The sequence below is a fragment of the Taudactylus pleione genome, unplaced genomic scaffold (genome assembly GCF_031769625.1).
Source record: "Taudactylus pleione unplaced genomic scaffold, aTauple2 ptg000815l, whole genome shotgun sequence".
NCBI classification, from domain to species: domain Eukaryota; kingdom Metazoa; phylum Chordata; class Amphibia; order Anura; family Myobatrachidae; genus Taudactylus; species Taudactylus pleione.
This window is the reverse complement of record NW_028285217.1, coordinates 347,601-374,622: the sequence shown is the minus strand read 5'-3', so window position 1 is coordinate 374,622 and position 27,022 is coordinate 347,601.

Here is a 27,022-nt window from a genome sequence, read left to right as displayed (position 1 = left end):
GTGGGAACACAATACAGGATATATATACCAGGAGATACATCTGCATGTGGGAACACAATACAGGAGATATACCAGGAGATACATGTGCATGTGGGAACACAAGATAGGAGAGATATACCAGGAGATACATGTGCATGTGGGAACACAATACAGGAGAGATATACCAGGAGATACATGTGCATGTGGGAACACAATACAGGAGAGATATACCAGGAGATACATGTGCATGTGGGAACACAATACAGGAGAGATATACCAGGAGATACATGTGCATGTGGGAACACAATACTGCAGAGATACAACAGGAGATACATGTGCATGTGGGAACACAATACAGCAGAGATATACCAGGAGATACACGTGCATGTGGGAACACAATACAGGAGAGATATACCAGGAGATACATGTGCATGTGGGGACACAATACAGGAGAGATATACCAGGAGATACATGTGCATGTGGGAACACAATACATGAGAGATATACCAGGAGATACATGTGCATGTGGGAACAAAATACAGGAGATATATACCAGAAGATACATCTGCATGTGGGAACACAATACAGGAGATATACCAGGAGATACATGTGCATGTGGGAACACAAGACAGGAGAGATATACCAGGAGATACATGTGCATGTGGGAACACAATACAGGAGAGTTATACCAGGAGATACATGTGCATGTGGGAACACAATACTGGAGAGATACAACAGGAGATACATGTGCATGTGGGAACACAATACAGGAGAGATATACCAGGAGAAACACGTGCATGTGGGAACACAATACAGGAGAGATATACCAGGAGAGACACGTGCATGTGGGGACACAATACAGGAGAGATATACCAGGAGAGACACGTGCATGTGGGGACACAATACAGGAGAGATATACCAGGAGATACACGTGCATGTGGGGACACAATACAGGAGAGTTATACCAGGAGATACACGTGCATGTGGGGACACAATACAGGAGAGATATACCAGGAGATACACGTGCATGTGGGGACACAATACAGGAGAGATATACCAGGAGATACATGTGCATGTGGGAACACAATACCGGAGATATACCAGGAGATACACGTGCATGTGGGAACACAATACAGGAGAGATATACCAGGAGATACATGTGCATGTGGTAACACAATACAGGAGAGATATACCAGGAGATACACGTGCATGTGGGAACACTATACAGGAGAGATATACCAGGAGATACACATGCGTGTGGGGCCACAATACAGGAGAGATATACCAGGAGATACACGTGCATGTGGGGACACAATACAGGAGAGATATACCAGGAGATACACGTGCATGTGGGGACACAATATGCACACAATACTGGAGAGATATACCAGGAGATACATGTGCATGTGGGGACACAATACTGGAGAGATATACCAGGAAATACATGTGCATGTGGGAACACAATACAGGAGAGATATACCAGGAGATACATATGCATGTGGGAACACAATACAGGAGAGATATACCAGGAGATACATGTGCATGTGGGAACACAATACAGGAGAGATATACCAGGGGATACATGTGCATGTGGGGACACAATACAGGAGAGATATACCAGGAGATACATGTGCATGTGGGAACACAATACAGGAGAGATATACCAGGAGATACATGTGCATGTGGGAACACAATACAGGAGAGATATACCAGGAGATACATGTGCATGTGGGAACACAATACTGCAGAGATACAACAGGAGATACACGTGCATGTGGGAACACAATACAGCAGAGATATACCAGGAGATACACGTGCATGTGGGAACACAATACAGGAGAGATACACCAGGAGATACATGTGCATGTGGGGACACAATACAGGAGAGATATACCAGGAGATACATGTGCATGTGGGAACACAATACATGAGAGATATACCAGGAGATACATGTGCATGTGGGAACAAAATACAGGAGATATATACCAGAAGATACATCTGCATGTGGGAACACAATACAGGAGATATACCAGGAGATACATGTGCATGTGGGAACACAAGACAGGAGAGATATACCAGGAGATACATGTGCATGTGGGAACACAATACAGGAGAGTTATACCAGGAGATACATGTGCATGTGGGAACACAATACTGGAGAGATACAACAGGAGATACATGTGCATGTGGGAACACAATACAGGAGAGATATACCAGGAGAAACACGTGCATGTGGGAACACAATACAGGAGAGATATACCAGGAGAGACACGTGCATGTGGGGACACAATACAGGAGAGATATACCAGGAGAGACACGTGCATGTGGGGACACAATACAGGAGAGATATACCAGGAGATACACGTGCATGTGGGGACACAATACAGGAGAGTTATACCAGGAGATACACGTGCATGTGGGGACACAATACAGGAGAGATATACCAGGAGATACACGTGCATGTGGGGACACAATACAGGAGAGATATACCAGGAGATACATGTGCATGTGGGAACACAATACCGGAGATATACCAGGAGATACACGTGCATGTGGGAACACAATACAGGAGAGATATACCAGGAGATACATGTGCATGTGGTAACACAATACAGGAGAGATATACCAGGAGATACACGTGCATGTGGGAACACTATACAGGAGAGATATACCAGGAGATACACATGCGTGTGGGGCCACAATACAGGAGAGATATACCAGGAGATACACGTGCATGTGGGGACACAATACAGGAGAGATATACCAGGAGATACACGTGCATGTGGGGACACAATATGCACACAATACTGGAGAGATATACCAGGAGATACATGTGCATGTGGGGACACAATACTGGAGAGATATACCAGGAAATACATGTGCATGTGGGAACACAATACAGGAGAGATATACCAGGAGATACATATGCATGTGGGAACACAATACAGGAGAGATATACCAGGAGATACATGTGCATGTGGGAACACAATACAGGAGAGATATACCAGGAGATACATGTGCATGTGGGGACACAATACAGGAGAGATATACCTGGAGATACACATGCATGTGGGAACACAGTACAGCAGAGATATACCAGGAGATACATGTGCATGTGGGGACACAATACAGGAGAGATATACCAGGAGATACACGTGCATGTGGGGACAAATTATGCACACAATACTGGAGAGATATACCAGGAGATACATGTGCATGTGGGGACACAATACTGGAGAGATATACCAGGAAATACATGTGCATGTGGGAACACAATACAGGAGAGATATACCAGGAGATACATGTGCATGTGGGAACACAATACAGGAGAGATATACCAGGAGATACATGTGCATGTGGGAACACAATACAGGAGAGATATACCAGGGGATACATGTGCATGTGGGGACACAATACAGGAGCTATATACCAGGAGATACATGTGCATGTGGGAACACAATACAGGAGAGATATACCAGGGGATACATGTGCATGTGGGAACACAATACAGGAGAGATATACCAGGAGATACATGTGCATGTGGGGACACAATACAGGAGAGATATACCAGGAGATACACATGCATGTGGGAACACAATACAGCAGAGATATACCAGGAGATACAGGTGCATGTGGGAACACAATACAGGAGAGATATACCAGGAGATACATGTGCATGTGTGGACTCAATACAGGAGCTATATACCAGGAGATACATGTGCATGTGGGGACACAATACAGGAGAGATATACCAGGAAATACATGTGCATGTGGGAACACAATACAGGAGAGATATACCAGGAGATACATGTGCATGTGGGGACACAATACAGGAGAGATATAACAGGAGATACATGTGCATGTGGGAACACAATACAGGATATATATACCAGGAGATACATCTGCATGTGGGAACACAATACAGGAGATATACCAGGAGATACATGTGCATGTGGGAACACAAGATAGGAGAGATATACCAGGAGATACATGTGCATGTGGGAACACAATACAGGAGAGATATACCAGGAGATACATGTGCATGTGGGAACACAATACAGGAGAGATATACCAGGAGATACATGTGCATGTGGGAACACAATACAGGAGAGATATACCAGGAGATACATGTGCATGTGGGAACACAATACTGCAGAGATACAACAGGAGATACATGTGCATGTGGGAACACAATACAGCAGAGATATACCAGGAGATACACGTGCATGTGGGAACACAATACAGGAGAGATATACCAGGAGATACACGTGCATGTGGGGACACAATACAGGAGAGATATACCAGGAGATACACGTGCATGTGGGGACACAATACAGGAGAGATATACCAGGAGATACACGTGCATGTGGGGACACAATACAGGAGAGTTATACCAGGAGATACACGTGCATGTGGGGACACAATACAAGAGAGATATACCAGGAGATACACGTGCATGTGGGGACACAATACAGGAGAGATATACCAGGAGATACACGTGCATGTGGGAACACAATACAGGAGATATACCAGGAGATACACGTGCAAGTGGGAACACAATACAGGAGAGATATACCAGGAGATACATGTGCATGTGGGAACACAATACAGGAGAGATATACCAGGAGATACATGTGCATGTGGGAACACAATACAGGAGAGATATACCAGGAGATACACGTGCATGTGGGAACACAATACAGGAGAGATATACCAGGAGATACACGTGCATGTGGGGACACAATACAGGAGAGATATACCAGGAGATACACGTGCATGTGGGGACACAATACAGGAGAGATATACCAGGAGATACACGTGCATGTGGGGACACAATATGCACACAATACTGGAGAGATATACCAGGAGATACATGTGCATGTGGGGACACAATACAGGAGCTATATACCAGAAGATACATGTGCATGTGGGAACACAATACAGGAGAGATATACCAGGGGATACATGTGCATGTGGGAACACAATACAGGAGAGATATACCAGGAGATACATGTGCATGTGGGGACACAATACAGGAGAGATATACCAGGAGATACACATGCATGTGGGAAAACAATACAGCAGAGATATACCAGGAGATACATGTGCATGTGGGAACACAATACAGGAGAGATATACCAGGGGATACATGTGCATGTGGGGACACAATACAGGAGCTATATACCAGGAGATACATGTGCATGTGGGAACACAATACAGGAGAGATATACCAGGGGATACATGTGCATGTGGGAACACAATACAGGAGAGATATACCAGGAGATACATGTGCATGTGGGGACACAATACAGGAGAGATATACCAGGAGATACACATGCATGTGTGAACACAATACAGCAGAGATATACCAGGAGATACACGTGCATGTGGGAACACAATACAGGAGAGATATACCAGGAGATACATGTGCATGTGGGGACTCAATACAGGAGCTATATACCAGGAGATACACGTGCATGTGGCGACACAATACAGGAGAGATATACCAGGAGATACACGTGCATGTGGGGACACAATACAGGAGAGTTATACCAGGAGATACACGTGCATGTGGGAACACAATACAGGAGAGATATACCAGGAGATACACGTGCATGTGGGGACACAATACAGGAGAGATATACCAGGAGATACACGTGCATGTGGGAACACAATACAGGAGATATACCAGGAGATACACGTGCATGTGGGAACACAATATAGGAGAGATATACCAGGAGATACACGTGCATGTGGGAACACAATACAGGAGAGATATACCAGGAGATACACGTGCATGTGGGGACACAATACAGGAGAGATATACCAGGAGATACACGTGCATGTGGGGACACAATACAGGAGAGATATACCAGGAGATACACGTGCATGTGGGGACACAATATGCACACAATACAGGAGAGATATACCAGGAGATACATGTGCATGTTGGAACACAATACAGGAGAGATATACCAGGGGATACACGTGCATGTGGGGACACAATACAGGAGAGTTATACCAGGAGATACACGTGCATGTGGGAACACAATACAGGAGAGATATACCAGGAGATACACGTGCATGTGGGGACACAATACAGGAGAGATATACCAGGAGATACATGTGCATGTGGGAACACAATACAGGAGAGATATACCAGGAGATACATGTGCATGTGGGAACACAATACAGGAGAGATATACCAGGAGATACACGTGCATGTGGGAACACAATACAGGAGAGATATACCAGGAGATACACGTGCATGTGGGGACACAATACAGGAGAGATATACCAGGAGATACACGAGCATGTGGGGACACAATACAGGAGAGATATACCAGGAGATACACGTGCATGTGGAGACACAATACAGGAGAGATATACCAGGAGATACACATGCATGTGGGGACACAATATGCACACAATACAGGAGAGATATACCAGGAGATACACGTGCATGTGGAGACACAATACAGGAGAGATATACCAGGAGATACACATGCATGTGGGGACACAATATGCACACAATACAGGAGAGATATACCAGGAGATACATGTGCATGTTGGAACACAAAGAACATGTAGGTCATCCCTGTATGACTGGAGTGTCATAAACCTCTGGTCAGTCACGTGACACACTCTGTTGCACAAAAGCGAGCAATGGGTGGGGGTGGTGCTTGGGTCTGTTCTTATTGGTTAGTAGAATATCAGTTGGGTTAGGGGTGGAGCCGGACACAGGGGGTATTGTGGGAAACTATAGTTGTTCCCTCTTTTTCTTCAGGAGATTGACAGTGAAGTACTGTCTGCTTATTGCTTTGTGTTTGCATAATACTGTGAATTGTTCTTTGTGTGATATTGCCTTATAATACTTTTCTTTCCGTTACTAGCCTTATACCTCTTCATTTCTTACTCTGTTCTTATCCTTATTTTTTCACTTTTTCATTCCCTTCCTTTCCTTTCTCCCTATTTTCTACATTCCTCCTTCATGGATCGCCCCCGACGTTCTGTCAGCATCCCTGCCCGTTACCTTGTTAACACAGTGGCTGCGGGAGCGGGGTCCCCTAAGGAGGTGCACGGCAGGTCCGCGGCCGCACCCTAGCGGCGGGACTCCTCGTGGCGGGCCCCGGAGTGGGGAGGGGGGCCAGACTTCGCGCAGGGGCTCGCAGCAGGGTGGCTATAAGAGGGCTTTCCAGCTCTCCCATCCCGGCTGCTATGCCTGCGCATCGCGCGCCGTCGCGGCTTGCTAGTAGGGCGGCCGGACCGGGTGCGGCCAGCTTGTCCGCGTCCAGGGACACGTGGTCCACCAGCAGGAGGGGAGCGCTAACCTCCCCTCCTTTACATACTCTGGCATACCCGGCGCTCGGAGGCTCTAGTAATAGGGCTAATAAATGGAGAACCGCTGCTCGGCGGAGAAAGGCCATGGTGCCTGCTTCCCCATCTGTGCGCATCAGCGGGCATGGGGGGGTTGTGCCCGATCCCTCACTGCCTCAAGATGGGGCTAATATTCCCCCAATGTCACGCGCGTCCACCCGTTCGGCGGGTGCAAGGGAGCATAGGGGCGCTCGGCCGCATAGGGCAGTGGGGATGACAGCCCCCTCCCTGCCTCGTGGGGAATGTGTGGACTGGGCTAATCAGCGCAGCGGTGGACATTTTGCTGACAGGAGGGGCGGTGGGAATGTAAATGTGCGCAATCCTCTAGATGGGGTGGACATTGTGTCCCCCTCCGACAGCAGTGATTCCGCTGCATTGGATTGGGAAGTATCTAATGGGGGGCTTTCGCTTGGGGTGGGGGAAAGTCTGCCATCTCAGAGGTTTACTCGCAGGTCTTAGGCAGAGGTGGTGCGCGGGGCACATGTGCCTCAGGCGGGATCTATAGCTGGGTCTCATGCGGGGGCGGGGCTGAGCACGGAGTCTGTGTCCTCTGTATGTGCTTCACTGCTCTCTTCACTGGTGCCCTTGTTGGCAGGTACTAGTGGGCACACTGCCTTGGGTGTGGATGACAGTCGCATAGCAGCGCTTGCGGACCGGCTCTCCGTGGCCATGGGTCCCCTGGGGCTCCCGGAGTCGCAGCACGGCTTAGGAGGTGCAGGGGAATCTCTAGGCCAAGGGCAGTCCAATTCTGTGCAGGATAACAATGTTTGTGTCCCAGCAGGTGAAGACTTATCGGAGTTGAACATGCATCTGGAGAGATATAACAGGAGATACATGTGCATGTGGGAACACAATACAGGAGAGATATACCAGGAGATACACGTGCATGTGGGAACACAATACAGGAGAGATATACCAGGAGATACACGTGCATGTGGGGACACAATACAGGAGAGATATACCAGGAGATACACGTGCATGTGGGGACACAATACAGGAGAGATATACCAGGAGATACACATGCATGTGGGGACACAATACAGGAGAGTTATACCAGGAGATACACGTGCATGTGGGGACACAATACAGGAGAGTTATACCAGGAGATACACGTGCATGTGGGAACACAATACAGGAGAGATATACCAGGAGATACACGTGCATGTGGGGACACAATACAGGAGAGATATACCAGGAGATACACGTGCATGTTGGAACATAATACAGGAGAGATATACCAGGAGATACACGTGCATGTGGGAACACAATACAGGAGAGATATACCAGGAGATACACGTGCATGTGGGGACACAATACAGGAGAGATATACCAGGAGATACACGTGCATGTGGGAACACAATACAGGAGAGATATACCAGGAGATACATGTGCATGTGGGGACACAATACAGGAGAGATATACCAGGAGATACACGTGCATGTGGGGACACAATATGCACACAATACAGGAGAGATATACCAGGAGATACACGTGCATGTGGGGACACAATACAGGAGAGATATACCAGGAGATACACGTGCATGTGGGAACACAATACAGGAGAGATATACCAGGAGATACACGTGCATGTGGGGACACAATACAGGAGAGATATACCTGGAGATACACGTGCATGTGGGGACACAACACAGGAGAGATATACCAGGAGATACACGTGCATGTGGGGACACAATATGCACACAATACAGGAGAGATATACCAGGAGATACATGTGCATGTGGGGACACAAAGAACATGTAGGTCATCCCTGTATGACTGGAGTGTCATAAACCTCTGGTCAGTCACGTGACACACTCTGTTGCACAAAAGCGAGCAGTGGGTGGGGGTGGTGCTTGGGTCTGTTCTTATTGGTTAGTAGAATATCAGTTGGGTTAGGGGTGGAGCCGGTCACAGGGGGTATTGTGGGAAACTATAGTTGTTCCCTCTTTTTTTTCTGGAGATTGATGGTGAAGTACTGTCTGCTTATTGCTTTGTGTTTGCATAATACTGTGAATTGTTCTTTGTGTGATATTGCCTTATAATACTTTTCTTTCCATTACTAGCCTTATACCTCTTCATTTCTTACTCTGTTCTTATCCTTACTTTATCACTTTTTCATTCCCTTCCTTTCCTTTCTCCCTATTTTCTACATTCCTCCTTCATGGATTGCCCCCGGCGTTCTGTCGGCATCCCTGCCCGTTACCTTGTTAACACGGTGGCTGCGGGAGCGGGGTCCCCTAAGGAGGTGCGCGGTAGGTCCGCGGGCCGCACCCTAGCGGCGGGACTCCTCGTGGCGGGCCCCGGAGTGGGGAGGGGGGCCAGACTTCGCTAGGGGCTCGCGGCAGGGTGGCTATAAGAGGGCTTTCCAGCTCTCCCATCCCGGCTGCTATGCCTGCGCATCGCGTGCCGTCGCGGCTTGCTAGTAGGGCGGCCGGACCGGGTGCGGCCAGCCCATCCGTGTCCAGGGACACGTGGTCCACCAGCAGGAGGGGAGCGCTAACCTCCCCTCCTTTACATACTCCGGCATACCCGGCGCTCGGCGGCTCTAGTAATAGGGCTAATAAATGGGGAACCGCTGCTCGGCGGAGAAAGGCCATGGTGCCTGCTTCCCCATCAGTGCGCGTCAGCGGGCATGGGGGGGTTGTGCCCGATCCCTCCCTGCCTCAAGATGGGGCTAATATTCCCCCAATGTCACGCGCGTCCTCCCATTCGGCGGGTGCAAGGGAGCATAGGGGCGCTCGGCCGCATAGGGCAGGGGGGATGACAGCCCCCTCCCTGCCTCGTGGGGAATGTGTGGACTGGGCTAATCAGCGCAGCGGTGGACATTTTGCTGACAGGAGGGGCGGTGGGAATGTAAATGTGCGCAATCCTCTAGATGGGGTGGACATTGTGTCCCCCTCCGACAGCAGTGATTCCGCTGCATTGGATTGGGAAGTATCTAATGGGGGGCTTTCGCTTGGGGTGGGGGAAAGTCTGCCATCTCAGAGGTTTACTCGCAGGTCTTAGGCAGAGGTGGTGCGCGGGGCACATGTGCCTCAGGCGGGATCTATAGCTGGGTCTCATGCGGGGGCAAGGCTGAGCACGGAGACTGTGTCCTCTGTATGTGCTTCACTGCTCTCTGCACTGGTGCCCTTGTTGGCAGGTACTAGTGGGCACACTGCCTTGGGTGTGGATGACGGTCGCATAGCAGCGCTTGCGGACCGGCTCTCCGTGGCCATGGGTCCCCTGGGGCTCCCGGAGTCGCAGCACGGCTTAGGAGGTGCAGGGGAATCTCTAGGCCAAGGGCAGTCCAATTCTGTGCAGGATAACAATGTTTGTGTCCCAGCAGGTGAAGACTTATCGGAGTTGAACATGCATCTGGAGAGATATAACAGGAGATACATGTGCATGTGGGAACACAATACAGGAGAGATATACCAGGAGATACACGTGCATGTGGGAACACAATACAGGAGAGATATACCAGGAGATACACGTGCATGTGGGGACACAATACAGGAGAGATATACCAGGAGATACACGTGCATGTGGGGACACAATACAGGAGAGATATACCAGGAGATACACGTGCATGTGGGGACACAATACAGGAGAGTTATACCAGGAGATACACGTGCATGTGGGAACACAGTACAGGAGAGATATACCAGGAGATACATGTGCATGTGGGGACACAATACAGGAGAGATATACCAGGAGATACACGTGCATGTGGGAACACAATACAGGAGAGTTATACCAGGAGATACACGTGCATGTGGGAACACAATACAGGAGAGTTATACCTGGAGATACACGTGCATGTGGGAACACAATACAGGAGAGATATACCAGGAGATACACGTGCATGTGGGGACACAATACAGGAGAGATATACCAGGAGATACACGTGCATGTGGGAACACAATACAGGAGAGATATACCAGGAGATACACGTGCATGTGGGAACACAATACAGGAGAGATATACCAGGAGATACACGTGCATGTGGGAACACAATACAGGAGAGATATACCAGGAGATACACGTGCATGTGGGAACACAATACAGGAGAGATATACCAGGAGATACACGTGCATGTGGGAACACAATACAGGAGAGATATACCAGGAGATACACGTGCATGTGGGGACACAATACAGGAGAGATATACCAGGAGATACATGTGCATGTGGGAACACAATACAGGAGAGATATACCAGGGGATACATGTGCATGTGGGGACACAATACAGGAGCTATATACCAGGAGATACACGTGCATGTGGGGACACAATATGCACACAATACAGGAGAGATATACCAGGAGATACATGTGCATGTGGGGACACAAAGAACATGTAGGTCATCCCTGTATGACTGGAGTGTCATAAACCTCTGGTCAGTCACGTGACACACTCTGTTGCACAAAAGCGAGCAGTGGGTGGGGGTGGTGCTTGGGTCTGTTCTTATTGGTTAGTAGAATATCAGTTGGGTTAGGGGTGGAGCCGGTCACAGGGGGTATTGTGGGAAACTATAGTTGTTCCCTCTTTTTCTTCTGGAGATTGATGGTGAAGTACTGTCTGCTTATTGCTTTGTGTTTGCATAATACTGTGAATTGTTCTTTGTGTGATATTGCCTTATAATACTTTTCTTTCCATTACTAGCCTTATACCTCTTCATTTCTTACTCTGTTCTTATCCTTACTTTTTCACTTTTTCATTCCCTTCCTTTCCTTTCTCCCTATTTTCTACACTCCTCCTTCATGGATCGCCCCCGGCGTTCTGTCGGCATCCCTGCCCGTTAACTTGTTAACACGGTGCCTGCGGGAGCGGGGTCCCCTAAAGAGGTGCGCGGTAGGTCCGCGGGCCGCACCCTAGCGGCGGGACTCCTCGTGGCGGGCCCCGGAGTGGGGAGGGGGGCCAGACTTTGCTAGGGGCTCGCGGCAGGGTGGCTATAAGAGGGCTTTCCAGCTCTTGCAAGGGAGCATAGGGGCGCTCGGCCGCATAGGGCAGGGGGGATGACATAGCAGCGCTTGCGGACCGGCTCTCTGTGGCCATGGGTCCCCTGGGGCTCCCGGAGTCGCAGCACGGCTTAGGAGGTGCAGGGGAATCTCTAGGCCAAGGGCATTCCAATTCTGTGCAGGATAACAATGTTTGTGTCCCAGCAGGTGAAGACTTATCGGAGTTGAACATGCATCGCCAAGCGGGAAGTGAGAGGGCCGCGGCTGCGGTCGCCGTTGGTGCGACTAGTCAGGCGGATGGTGAGTCTTCCATCGATCCTGATTGGATGGGTGGCTCCAGTAGCAGTAGTCAGGGAGCACCGGCGCAGCGAAGCAGGAAGCGCAGGCGGCATAGCTCAGAGCAGGGCATGACTACTCGTTCCTCCACCTCCTCAGACTCCTCAGATAAATCACGGCGTACAGGCAGGAAAAAGTCTAGGCGGTACAAGCGCAAGCATCGTTCGTCCAGCAGCAGCATGTCAGTAAACTCCGATTGGTCTTATGCTCTAATACAGCGGTGCTGCGTGGGGTACGGCCTAGGATCCGGGACCGGATCAGGCGCGGCCGTTACGTCAATGTATTCGCGCTTACTAGCCGGAGCAAGAAGGTTTGGGTAGCCGCAAAGAAAAAGGGGGGGCTGCACTCGACGGGGTCCTGACCTTTCATACATGGCTGAAGAACATGTATATCTTCACCTCCTGCTACTTGGAAACTCGGCCTGATGAACACATGCGCATGATTAGATACATGTACCTAATACATGACATGTTTACTAACTCCAGAAGTGGCGCCTGGCAGACTTACGACGAAGAATTTCGTCGTAAGTAGCATGGTTGGGAGATCATAGATTTCGGAACTAAGGACGTCAAGATCTTCGTGGACGTCACGCAACCACAACGCTTGCAATCGGAGCCCTCATTTTTTCAAAGGGGTTTCAGGGGGCAGTCAGCCGCGCCAGGGGGAGGCCCGGCGCGTGGGTCCAGTTCCACGTCAGGTCATGGAAAATGCTTTGCCTGTAACAATGGGCAATGTGCATTGGGAAGGCGCTGTCGTTTTCGACACACCTGCATTCGTTGCAGTGGCCCCCATCCCATCAAGGACTGTGCAAGAGGACCAGGGGCTGTGACCGGGGGAAAAGGTGCTAATCTTGCCCGTGGTCCCACGGATCCATCCCACAAGTAGAGCACAGTTACTGGATAGGGCCCCCACACCTGTCAGGGTTGAAGCCATGGCTTCATGGTTGGCGGAGTATCCATTCCAGGGAGTCGCAAGGTTTTTGCAGGAAGGTTTCCTGACGGGTTTTAAACTTCCCATAGTCGGCATAGTGCAAGGGGGTTCAGGACGGAACCTTCGTTTGGCCAGAGAGATGCCTACGGTCTTAAGAGCGAAGGTGGAGAAGAAAGTGGAGCTGGGTCTGATTGCAGGCCCCTTTGCCGAGCCTCCCATCCCTGGCCTAGTGCTCTCACCGGTTGGGCTGGTTCCCAAAAAGGCATCAGGGAAATTTTGTTTTATTCAGCACCTGTCGTACCCGAAGGGGCTCTCAGTGAACGATGCTATACCGGACGAGTTATGTCGAGTGGTATATCAGTCTTTTGACAGTGCACTTGACTTGATTCATTCCTTCGGTAATGGGGCCTTGATGTGCAAGGTGGTTATAGAATCAGCCTTTAGATTGCTTCCCCTCCACCCTCGGTTCTTTCAATTCATGGGGTTCCGGCTCGGCGACGATTTCTTCTTCGATAAATGTTTGCCAATGGGTTGCGCGATCTCGTGTGCCTATTTTGAACGGTTTAGCTCCTTCTTACATTGGTGTCTGTCCAAGGGGTCCCAGGAGGTGGGGATAGCACATTACCTGGACGACTTCTTATTGGTCGGCCCCCGCAAATCACTCAAGTGCGAGTTTTTGTTGCGTTATGCGAATAAGCTTTTTGCGACTTTTGGAGTTCCCATAGCAGAGGAAAAGACAGAGGGCCCAACCACTAGGCTTTCATTTTTGGGCATTGAAATTGATACGGTTGGGGGTTTTGTCGGCTGCCGGACGACAAAGTGCGTCGATTACAAGACTAAATTGTGCTGGCCCTTTCCGTAGGGAAATTAACATTGAAACAGGTGCAGTCTCTGCTGGGCTTGTTCAATTTTGCCTGCAGGGTGATCCCCGTCGGGAGAATTTTTTGCAGAAAGTTAGAAAGATTGACAGCTAAGGCACACAGACCCAAACATTTTCTGCGACTCTCGGGGGAAATTCGGCGGGACCTGGGTATCTGGGATTCCTATTTGATTAATTTCAACGGGGTTCACATTTGGCCAGCTCAACCGGTCTCGAATGTTATGTTACAGCTTTTTGCTAGGGAGGCGTTGGTGTGCTGCTCAATGGCCCCTTAGCTGGGTGAGTGAGGGCCTGACCAGGAACATACTTTTATTACAGCTTTTCCCAATCATGGTGGCGCTAGAGCTTTGGGGTGGGCAGTTGCAGGATAGAGCGATAATATTTTGGTGTGATAATATGGGTGTAGTGCAGGCGCTGAATCGTCAGAAAGCAGCAGGATTGCACGCCATTCGAGTGATTGCACAAATTATATCGCGCTGCTTGCAATTTAATATTGGGTTTAGCGCTAGGCATGTTCCAGGGCTCAGTAATGAGGTTGCTGATGCGCTCTCGCGTGGTGAGTGGGCAAGGTTTAAGAGACTTGCCCCTGGGGCGAATTTGGTCGGTGACTTATGTCCCGATTATGTGTGGCAGGTGGTTCGTCCAGCATGGAGGTTATAGCACACCGGTCCCTGGCCCCTGGGACCTACAGGGTGTACCTGGCGTCTTGGGAGCTCTGGAGTGGATTCCTTCTGAGGGAAAGGTCGCGAGGTAAGATCTTTCCGTGATTCTTACTCGGGAACAAGGTCGGGGCCGCTAGGCTTGGCCCGTGTTCTCTTCGTTACAGAGGGTGTGGTAGGGTGGGAGTCTGGTTTCCGTCGGAGGCCGGCCCTATCCCGCCTTGCCTCACCTTTTTTCGTTAGGATGCGGTGGGCAGGTGCAATGCTGCAATGCCCCCCCCACCCGTAATTCTGCCCGGGGCAGGGTCGCTTGGGTTTCTGCCCGGGGGAGGTCACAGACAAGTTTCGGCGACCTCTCGGGGGTGGTCCTTTGCATTCCCTCCTTTTTGCCCACGGGCGGGGGGGTGTTGAGGGGTTGCACCTGCTTGCCGGGTCATCGTCTGTTACGGTCGGCCCATCTGGACATGCACTGGATCAGTTGGACCAGTGTTATGACACATGGGACATGGTCGACGGCAGACGCTGCGGGGGTTCGGAGTTGGGTGTTGTTACCTTAGGTGACGACCGGCTTCGGGCCTTTGCTTATCCCAGCTTGGGGACTAACTACTCGCCCTAGGTGGGGGTCTTGAGGAATTTTTGTTTAACCACTGGTTTTTTAACTTTGACTTATGCCAGCTGGTGGAGTGTTTTGTGTTTTTGCCTCAAGCCAAGTTGGGATCCTCCCTTGCCCAAACATCCCTCATGTCAGGTGTTAAAGACAGGTGCAAATAGGCCAAGCTTTACATTAATACACATCCCTTTAGATACCAAAAAATTTGTATAAAAATGTAATTACAGTTCTTGCATATGACCATAAAAAATGTTAACAATGTAGTTTACAACACCATTCGTTTATAAGTTATATTAATCTATTTTTCAATAACTTTTCCCCGCCAGGATGTCGTCTGGATGATTCATTCTTATGGATTATAGGGCATTCCTTTGTATACTGGCTCTCTAGGTCAGAGGTAGTGATGTCGGCTAGAGAGATCCCTGAGTTGGCGCATGTCCGGTGGATCGGCCATCGGGGCATATGTTGGGCTCAATTAGATGAGGTCCTTCGCGATGCCGTGGCCAGGTTCGGGGGGTACCCCCCTTTCCTGGTCATTCACTTGGGAGGGAATGACCTGACAGAGAGGACATGCCTGGATTTGCGCATGTCTATTAGGAGGGAGTTGTTGGCACTTATCCGGGAGTGGCCTTTCTGTTGGGTCATGTGGTCGGAGATTGTGGCTAGGTTGAGTTGGAGAGGGGCTGAGCGCCCGGGAGCTATTGAGCTCTCCAGAAGGAGGATCAATTCGGTAGTGGGTAGGGCCTTGGTAAGTGAGGGCGGTGCAGTAGTGCGCCATGGCAACATCTCTGTGGTAGACAGGCAAAATTATAGGCCTGATGGAGTGCACTTATCTAGGGGCGGCATGGAAATTTTTTCGAGAAATTTGTTTGGGGCCCTCAGGAGTTTGGATTTAGTTAGTTAAGTGGAAGTAGGAGTTTGAGTTATGGTGGCGGTGGTGGATCTTGTCCTTGTTGGCAGGTCTTGAATGACCTCGGTTATTAAGTTAGCAGGGTGGATCTTTTACTTGATTTCTGTGGAGTTGCCCGTGCGGATGGGGCGGACTGGAGGGCGCAGTCAGCACCACCGGTCCAGGTGGCTGTGGTCCCCCTAGGATGCGCGAGGGCTCCACATGTTGTTATTGCCGCATGGTAGGGCAGGAGGCCTGGGCACCATGCGTGTTGTAAAGAAAAAAGGGGGGCAGTTGGTCCCGAAGTCCTCTTTTTGCTGCTGGGCTGTTCAGGCCCGCAGTTTTTTGTTATTTTTCTTACTATGTATTATTATGTATGTTGTTTCCGTTAGGCCATTCAAGGCCCCGCCACCATTTTGCCTTAGAATCTTAGTGAGGAGAATTCACGATAAATAGTTAAATGCTACATGATTTAGGTTACTAAATAGGTTTAGTGTTTTAAGCTTAATAAAAAGGCTGACCCATGTTTCACCCAATGCCATGTCTCTGCTTCGTTATTTTAGATAAGTTGGGGTTGCGAGTGGTATGGCATGTGTGTGTAGAGTGATCTGACCATAGAGCGTTTAAGAACATGTAGGTTATCCCTGTATGACTGGAGTGTCATAAACCTCTGGTCAGTCACGTGACACACTCTGTTGCACAAAAGCGAGCAGTGGGTGGGGGTGGTGCTTGGGTCTGTTCTTATTGGTTAGTAGAATATCAGTTGGGTTAGGGGTGGAGCCGGTCACAGGGGGTATTGTGGGAAACTATAGTTGTTCCCTCTCTTTCTTCTGGAGATTGCCCACCCTCCCTCCCTATGGTGTTAGGATTGTTTTTGGTATGTCAGCTTATGTTGGTGTGGCAGGTCTTGAATGACCTCGGTTATTAAGTTAGCAGGGTGGATCTTTTACTTGATTTCTGTGGAGTTGCCCGTGCGGATGGGGCAGACTGGAGGGCGCAGTCAGCACCACCAGTCCAGGTGGCTGCGGTCCCCCTAGGATGCGCGGGGGCTCCACATGTTGTTATTCCCGCATGGTAGGGCAGGAGGCCTGGGCACCATGCGTGTTGTACAAAAAGTAGGGGGGCAGTTGGTCCCGAAGTCCTCTTTTTGCTGCTGGGCTGTTCAGGCCCGCAGTTTTTTGTTATTTTTCTTACTATGTATTATTATGTATGTTGTTTCCGTTAGGCCATTCAAGCCCCTGCCACCATTTTGCCTTAGAATCGTAGTGAGGAGAATTCACGATAAATAGTTAAATGCTACATGATTTAGGTTACTAAATAGGTTTAGTGGTTTAAGTTTAATAAATAGGCTGACCCAAGTTTCACCTAATGCCATGTCTCTGCTTCGTTATTTTAGATAAGTTAGGGTGCGAGTGGTGTGGCATGTGTGTGTAGAGTGATCTGACCATAGAGCGTTTATACAGGAGCTATATACCAGGAGATACATGTGCATGTGGGAACACAATACAGGAGAGATATATCAGGAGATACATGTGCATGTGGGAACACAATACAGGAGAGATATACCAGGGGATACATGTGCATGTGGGAACACAATACAGGAGAGATATATCAGGATATACACGTGCATGTGGGAACACAATACAGGAGAGATATACCAGGAGATACACGTGCATGTGGGAACACAATACAGGAGAGATATACCAGGAGATACACGTGCATGTGGGAACACAATACAGGAGAGATATACCAGGAGATACACGTGCATGTGGGAACACAATACAGGAGAGATATACCAGGAGATACACGTGCATGTGGGAACACAATACAGGAGAGATATACCAGGAAATACATGTGCAGGTGGGGACACAATACAGGAGAGATATACCAGGAAATACATGTGCATGTGGGAACACAATGCAGGAGAGATATACCAGGAGATACATGTGCATGTGGGGACACAATACAGGAGAGATATACCAGGAAATACATGTGCATGTGGGAACACAATACAGGAGAGATATACCAGGAGATACATGTGCATGTGGGAACACAATACAGGAGAGATATACCAGGAGATACATGTGCATGTGGGAACACAATACAGGAGAGATATACCAGGAGATACATGTGCATGTGGGAACACAATACAGGAGAGATATACCAGGAGATACATGTGCATGTGGGAACACAATACAGGAGAGATATACCAGGAGATACATGTGCATGTGATCGCTGTTTTGCGAGCGCTCGATTTCCGACCACAATGACTGGTTTGCGCATGCGCATTACGACCCATACGCATGTGCAGTTGTGCGAACATCGCTGAGAGCGAACGAGCGGCCGTTTACGAGCGGCTCTGAATCAGGCCATATGAACTAATGTTTGAGCTCAAATCAAGGGTTTATTATTAACACAGATTATTATTGGTGGTGTAAGTACAGTATATTTTAACCTGCTGTATCCCATGTGCAATAAGCTCATTATATTTATATTGAAATTGGTTTCCAGTACTCCATATGATTAGTATTTACTTAGGGCCTGATTCAGAGCCGCTCATAAGTGGCCGCTCGTTCGAAAATAAGAAAAAAGCTGCTGCATGAGACTGATAGCCTGACCTAAACCTGTAAGTGAACAATGGGGTTTAGGCTTGTCAGGAGAGCATTTATGGCAGAAAGCTTCTACAATGGTTGCTTGTTATTAATGCCTAGTGTTTTTTAGCACTGCTAGAAACGCTATTAGGGCAAGTGTGATACTCCTTATCTAAGCCCTTCTCTCCTGCCTCTAAACCTATCTCAGGGCCTGATTCAGAGCTGCTCGTAATCGGTCAGTGCGGTCGGAAATCGTGTGCTCGCAAAATAGCCAATGCCTGCTAATATGAGTGACAGAATGAGGCGTTTGTGGGTGGTAACAGGGGAAAGTGCTTGAAAACGGGGAGTGGAGATCCGAACGCAGGCGTGCCAAACGGTCAAAACGGGCGTTTAATGGGAGTGCATAATTAACAAAGCAGTGTCATCGACCACGTCACTTGGTTGTCTTTTAGTCTGAACTGCTCGCATGATTGTGGTAGGAAAATGCTACCACAAGAATAGCGAGCAGTTCATACACCGTTCGATGTACTCGATTAATCTAATAAATAGCGGAGATGACGTATGATGCGAGCGGCCAGGGTTTTTTTTTTCAAAATAGCGAGCGCATGTTTCGTTCGCTCGTTCAGACATAGAGGCGTCAACAGACCGCAAAGAGAGAGCGCTTAATTTAAATATCCGGCCCCTTTTTCAGAACAACCGTCCGCAAATAGCGTCCGGCTCTGAATCAGGCCCTTAGTCAGGGACATATTATTCATAAGGTTGACTAGGCTGAAGCCCAGGGGCACTGCAGGCCTAGGGGCTCCGCAGGAGGAAGTTGGAGGGCATACATGTAGTCAGCTAAAGTTTGTTTTGAAATAATGGGGGGGGGGGTCGAGACAGCAGACCAATAGCGCACTAGCTTCAGGGTTCTTAAACCTCCATGAGAGGACATGTGACCGCCGCCATCACACCTGCTGTCACCGCCGCTACCTGGAGGAAGTTCTCTCTCCTCCAGACCTCAGCACACATAGGGACAGGAGATTCCGCAGGTCTTATGGGGATTCCAGCCGCCTAGTAGAGAATCACCACCGAGTGCTGTGCAAGGATACACCAAACAAATATATGAGAATTTTGTGTCACCTCCTATTTTCTTTTCTTGTATTTTTTTCGTATCAACACCGCCACATAAATGACAATTAATTGATTATCTTATATAACCTCTATTAATTAGAGATGAGCGGTTCGGATTCTGTGGAATCCGAACCGCTCCGAACATTGGGGATCCGAGTCCACCCGAACCCTTTTCGGGTGTTTCCCGCCTGACTCGGATCCCCGTTCGAGGCCTGAATGGCGGCCTCCTGATGTTGGATTCTTGCAAGAGAATCCGACATTAGGGCCCCACTAGTGTAGGGCAGACTGCCAGCGGCAGCTGTGTGTTTGTTATAGCAGCCAATGAGAGTCACGCAGACTGCTGCATGAAGGGAGCTGGGTGGAGCGCACTCATGAGCTCCGTCTTCCGGCTCCCTCCTCAGCGGGTGACAGAGCAGAGCAGACGGCAGCAGGAGCGGAGATTCAGGTAAATTTTTTTTTTTTTTATTTGTGTGTGTAAGGGGGCACTACCGGGGGCATACTACTGGGGTCACCACTCCTACTGGGAGCACTTCTAATGGGGGCACTACTACTGGGGGCCTGCTAATGGGGGCACTGCTAATGGGGGCACTGCTAATGGGGGCATACTACTGTTGGCACTACTAATGGGGGCACTGCTACTGGGGGGCATACTTCTAATGGGGGAATACTACTGGGGGCACTGCTAATGATAGAATGCAAATGGGGGCTCTGCTTGTGGGCATTGTGTAAGGGACACCACTGCTGGGGGCATTGTGTAAGGGACACTATTGCTGTGGGCATTGTATAAGTGGCACTACTACTGTGGGCATTGTATAAGGGGCATTACTACTGTGGGCTTTGTGTATAAGGGTCACTACTGTGGGCATTGTGTAAAAAGGTCACTACTGTGTGTTGTAACATAAATAAGAGATACTACTTTATGGTGTAATGTGAATCAGGGGCACTATGTGCGGTGTAATGTGAATAAGATTGTGCACTGTGTCTCCTAGGGCCGTTGCCCACTTTTTAAAAACAAGTACTGTGATTCTGCTGGCCGTACCCCACTAGGTGGGTGCACTACTTTTCATTTCTGCCACTGCTGTGTGCCAATTTTTCATAGATGTGCTTTAAACTGTGGTGTCTGTGCCGCTGCTTTGTTGCTTAGAAACCAGTCAGCTCACGGCAACCGTTGGCCAATAATGGTGAAAACAATACTAAAAGCTGTGAAGTGGTCTAAATTGACTGGAAATTAATGTTATCGAGGTTAATAATACACTATTTATGTGATTTTAGCTTTTTTTGAAAATTATTATAAAAAATCCAAATCCAAATCCAGTCACCGCATGTTTGGCAAATCCAAAGCCGGATGACGAATTAGAACCAAATCCAAATCCGGCAAAAATGGTCCAGCGCACATCCCTACTATTAATGAGATAATTATCAGCTTCCATACTGCTGTGAAACAAATTGTCTCTTATATTAACTGTGTAGAGTTTGTATATTCTCTATGTGCTTGCGTGGGTTTCCTCCGGGTGCTCCGGTTCCCTCCCACACTCCAAAAATATACTGGTAGGTTAATTGGCTCCCAACAAAATGTAGTCCTAGTGTGTGTGTGTAGGTGTGTGTGTAACTGTGTGTGTGTGTGTTGTGTGAGGATGCCACTGAGGATGCCACTGAGGATTCCAGTGAGGGTGGCAGTTAGTGTGGTTTCCCTATTTGAATCTTGGACTGCGCTGCAGCCCCACCTGAAGCCGCCACTGCTAGCCAGTAGGTATTCCTGCTTCTGACAGTGCTGTTATGTACTGTGGCGTCCATATTCATTGTGTCTGTGTGTGTTGAGAGAAAACATTCAGTGGGAAATTGAGACTGTGATTCCAAATATGTTGATTAAAACTAGGGATGGGCACCGAGCCCCAGTGTTTTGGTTTTGGATCTGTATCTCCTCATGTTTTGGATCTGGATTTGGTTTTGCCAAAACCGCCCCTTGTGTGTTTTGGTTTTAGTTTTGGATCTGTATTTTTTCAAAAAAAATCATAAAAACAGCTAAAATAACATAATTTGGGCCTGTTTTTGTTCCTACAGTATTATAGTCACTTCCAGTCAATTTTGACCATCTCACAGCTCACAATATTGATTTCATCTAGTTTAGGGCCAAAAGGTTGCATCCAGATAGCTGACTGACTAAGCTAAGCAACAGCAGTGGGCAGCACTAACATGTGGCAGTTCAGCTTCCAACATGGCACAGAGTGGCATTGCAGTGTTAGACAGGATGGCAGTTTAATAAACTGTACGACCCATACGAAGTTTAAAAACCAAGAATGTTTTCCTGAACTAGGTCAGAGGCCCGACGGAGTTGGAATATGTTTATGGACTGAAGACAGGGAAAGGAAGGAACGATTGATTAGTTTTTAATTTATTTATTTTAAAGTTTTGATTCTTAAAAAAATTTATGAGGGAAGATCAATCTAGGATCAAGTTCTTCAGTTCCTAAAAGACATTTTTGATCTGGAGGGTGTTTTTTAATTTTTATACATCGAACAGAAATGAGGTGGCCTTGCTGGTGGAGGTGCTGCTAGAACACCTTCAGAGTCACAAATACATGGACAATAAACTGCAGTATGGCCGGCAGTGTCATTAAACAATAATAGCGCAGCTAAGTTGCTAACGCACACACACAATAAAAAAATCTTTTTTTTTTTTTTTTGTGGATTGATAATATTAATTTTATTTCACTTTTATTTTATTAACACTGGGGAAGAGCACCCCTGAACGAGGCAGCAGCCCCTTGATGAACAACACAGACAGCATCCCTTCTGTATGGACAACAAAGCACCCCTGCCGAGTGCAGACAGACCACCTGCAGAGTCACAAATATGTGGACGATAAACTGCGGCAGTGTAACTGAACAATAATAGCACAGCTAAGTTGCTAATGCACACACACACACAAAAAAAGAAACAAAAAAAGTACTTTAATTTTTTTTTACACTGGGGAAGAGCACCCCTAATGGACAGAGCACCCCCCTAGACAACACAGCACCCCTTTATGGACTGCAGCCCTAGCTTGATGGACAGGACAAAACACAGCAGCAGTCACAGTTAATTGACAGGACAAGTGACACAGTAGTTGCAGCACCCACTGAAGGAAGCCCCCTTTATATACTGCTGCCTAAGCCCCTTTATGGACAACACAGCAGCAGCCTTCAGGCCAAGACCCCGACTGGACACACACACTGAGTGACTGACAGTGACTGACTACGCCTGCTAGCTTCTCTCTCTACAGCCGGAGTGAAAATGGCACCGATCATGGGAACCTTTATATAATCCAAAACCCGCGAGAATCCAACAGCGGGAGGATGATGTTTTGCCTCGTTTTGAGATCCGAGTCAGATGGGAAAACCCGAGGCGGTCTTGGATCCGACTTGGAATTGCAATGTTCGGGTGGGTCCGGTTCTCTGAGAACCAGACCCGCTCATCTCTAATTAAAACCTTCCATAACATGGAGCAACACGTTCAAGCTGGCCTGGATGCTAGTGGCGAACACTTTCAACACATACTATGTCTTCCTCATGTTTCTCATAGTGTCACATTTCACTAAATTACGTTAATTATTTTAAAAGTTAGAGGAAAAACTTTAGGGCCAATAGCGAGTGAAACACCCTGTATTTTACTTATATTATCACCTTAGGACAATTGTTATAGCTGTTATTTTGGCAGCATACTGACACTGTCATGTCATAATTTTATTGATATATCTATTTTTGCCGACCAATTTCCTTATTTCTCTTACATTGGATTATTCTTTGTTGTACACCTGTCCTTCATCATTCTCATACAGTGACCATGGGCTCTATTTATTAACATTATTTTTACTAAAATAAAGTGAAAAAGGGTGTTTTCACACCCTTTTCACATTATTTTAGTTTCACCTGTAGTTATTACAGGGCAATTGGAGTAGAATTAGTAAAATTCTACTCCAACCCCCAGTATCACTTATTTTTAGTAAAGCAGATCGCATTTCCCATAATTGTAATGGGAAATGTGATCTGTGTGCAAGTTACTAAAAATAAATTGTAAAAAAATACCGGGGGAAGCCCTGTGATAATAACGCCACCTGGAGGTGGCGTTATCCAGGGTCTCCCCCGGTTACCGGGCTCCCACTCTCCTCTAACGGGGAGAGCAGAGGCGGGAGCCGGTACCAGTAATCAGCTATGTGGTCTAAGTAGACCGCAAGCTGATTACTGTAAAAAAAAGAAAAAAAAATTAAACATTTTTTTTTTTCCTTACCTGAGTCCAGGGACCGGTGAGCGGGCCTCCGGTGATGGCTCCTCTCCAGTCAGCTGGTCTCCCACAGTGCACTGGGGCCCGGTCATCAGGTGATCGGGTCCCAGTGCAGTATGGGAGATCACCTGATCGGGAAGCCCGGAGAAGATCACCGGAGGCCAGGAGGATGCAGGTAAGTGTAATGAAGGGAGGGGGGGGTCGCGGGGGGAGGGGCTTAGTGCCAGGGGCGGGGCTTAGCGTCGGTGGGGGGGTAGTAGCGGTGGTCGGTCGGTGCATGCGCGGGCTCTTAGTCGCGGTATTTTTTCCGAAAATACCGCGACTAGAGTGCGGATGGGATCCGCAGGGACAGAGCTTTATTGCAAGCGCTGTCCCTGCAAGGGATTTATAGTAAATCCCTGTGATATTGCCTGAATTCGCAATGCGAATTCACTCGGTAATATCACACTACAATCCGCATTCAATATGCGGATTGTAGTAAATAGAGCCCCATATCATTTTACAGTCACTGTAATACAATGACTCTATCATTTTGCATTGTTAGGATTAAACCTGTACATGCATCATTGAGACCTCATTATTAAGCAAACCTGTATGAGCATTTTTTCAGAACTTGAGACCCAATAGGTGGTCCCAGGTTTTTGTACAGTACTTTTGAGTACTTATGTGTTTTTGTTTGTGTTTTTTGGTTGAGTTCTTTTGAGATTATATTCTTTGATATCTATATTAATTAAAAGTTACGTTTTATACAGTTCTTCTGTTTCATTTTAGCTAGGTGAGTGCCCCAACCAACCAAGAGAGTCTTTTTCTTTTTCTACCACTCTGATATAATATTACTTAGAAATAGATAGCAGTTGTGGCAGGGCTGAGATTGTGTAACCTGTCACCCTGGGGTCTATATTTCCTAGAAAGAGATTTCCTTAGCTGGTGGTAGTTAGGCTTGCTCAGCAGAGAAAGTTCTGCATTTCTGTCATCTCACAATAGTTATGTCTGCACCCGCACCGAGTAGATATAAACCCCAAAGGAAAGTATGTCTAGCACTGGGACCAATTATTACTTCCTGCAATAAGCTGTAATGCTTTATCTGTTTAGAACAGCAGGAAACATGCGTCATTGTCATGAATTTGGGTCAGTGTGTGCAGGTTGCTTTCCAGATTCTTAAACTGGAATGTGGCTGCTCTTTATAGTAGAGATGTACGCAGATTCCAGTGTTTTGGTTTTGGTTCTAAATCATCGTCATGTTTTGGTTTTGGCACAACTACCCTGAAGGGTTTTGATTTGGTTTCGGTTTTAGATTTCTTTAAAAAATTGATGAAAACAACTAAAATCATGTAACTTGGACTTGTTTCTGTTCCTATAGTATTATTAACACCAATAACATACATTTCCAGTCAGTTTTGACCAATGTTGGCACCTGAAATCATGAGGGAGGGACTTACATGCAATCAAAAACATGGAAGATCCATTATTATAATCCGACTTATAGCAAGACCCTAGTCAGGACTCGGTTCTACTGAAAACCCCAAATTCTGGGTGTGTTCTGTTTTCAGCAGAACCGAACAGCTCATCTTTACTTTTTAGTTCCTCGTCTGTGCCATCACCCTTCCAATATCATAACCCTGTTCTTCAAGAACTTCTAAACATAAGACAATAACAAAGGCTCTTCTGCTGTAGCAGCTGAATTCTTTTTGTCACAAGTCTCATTTATAAAAGGAGAGAAATGGGCCAATAGAATTCCCTGCAATGTAAGATTGAGGTACGGGCAGTGTGCACAGCTGCCGCACATATAGTAGCTTACCACTGTGCAATTAAATGTGCACATCTACAGGGGTGCGAGGTAAGATGCACGATGTAAGGGCCAAATAGGGTCTGATTCTGAGGCGGACTCAGCGTCTTTTGCAAATGTCACTTCATAGCCCTTCCCTGGTGTATATCACTGTGTCCGAATGTTCAAGGACTTGGTGGACTTTAGACTAGCCATCGGTTTCACCATTGAAAATTTGCACTATCCCTATGGCAGGTGCAGTTTATGCATCTGAATGGCCTCCATTGTGAACGATTCTGTGTCAGCGACATGCCCAAATCACTCTCATAAAACACAGCATCTCAATGTGTCTGATTAGCTATCCCCCTGGTATTGTCCAGGAATGCCCCATACATTTACAAATTCCAATACACTTCTGCTACCGTGCGTCCAAATTTGTGCTGAGACTCTGTACGTAAATAACCAGGATGCATGCGTAATGTAACTCAGACGCGTGTGCAGACAAAGAACATTGCCCCACTGCATCCTACACGCCACAGTGTCCAACTCAGAATCAGGCCCATAGTATACTGTACCATTGCCTGCAGCCTGCATAATGCCCTGTGTATTCTTCCACCACCTCGCTATAGTTTAGATACACTGGCCTGTAGAGGCTTTTTTTCCCAACCAAAGTTCACCTTGAACGACTATCATGCT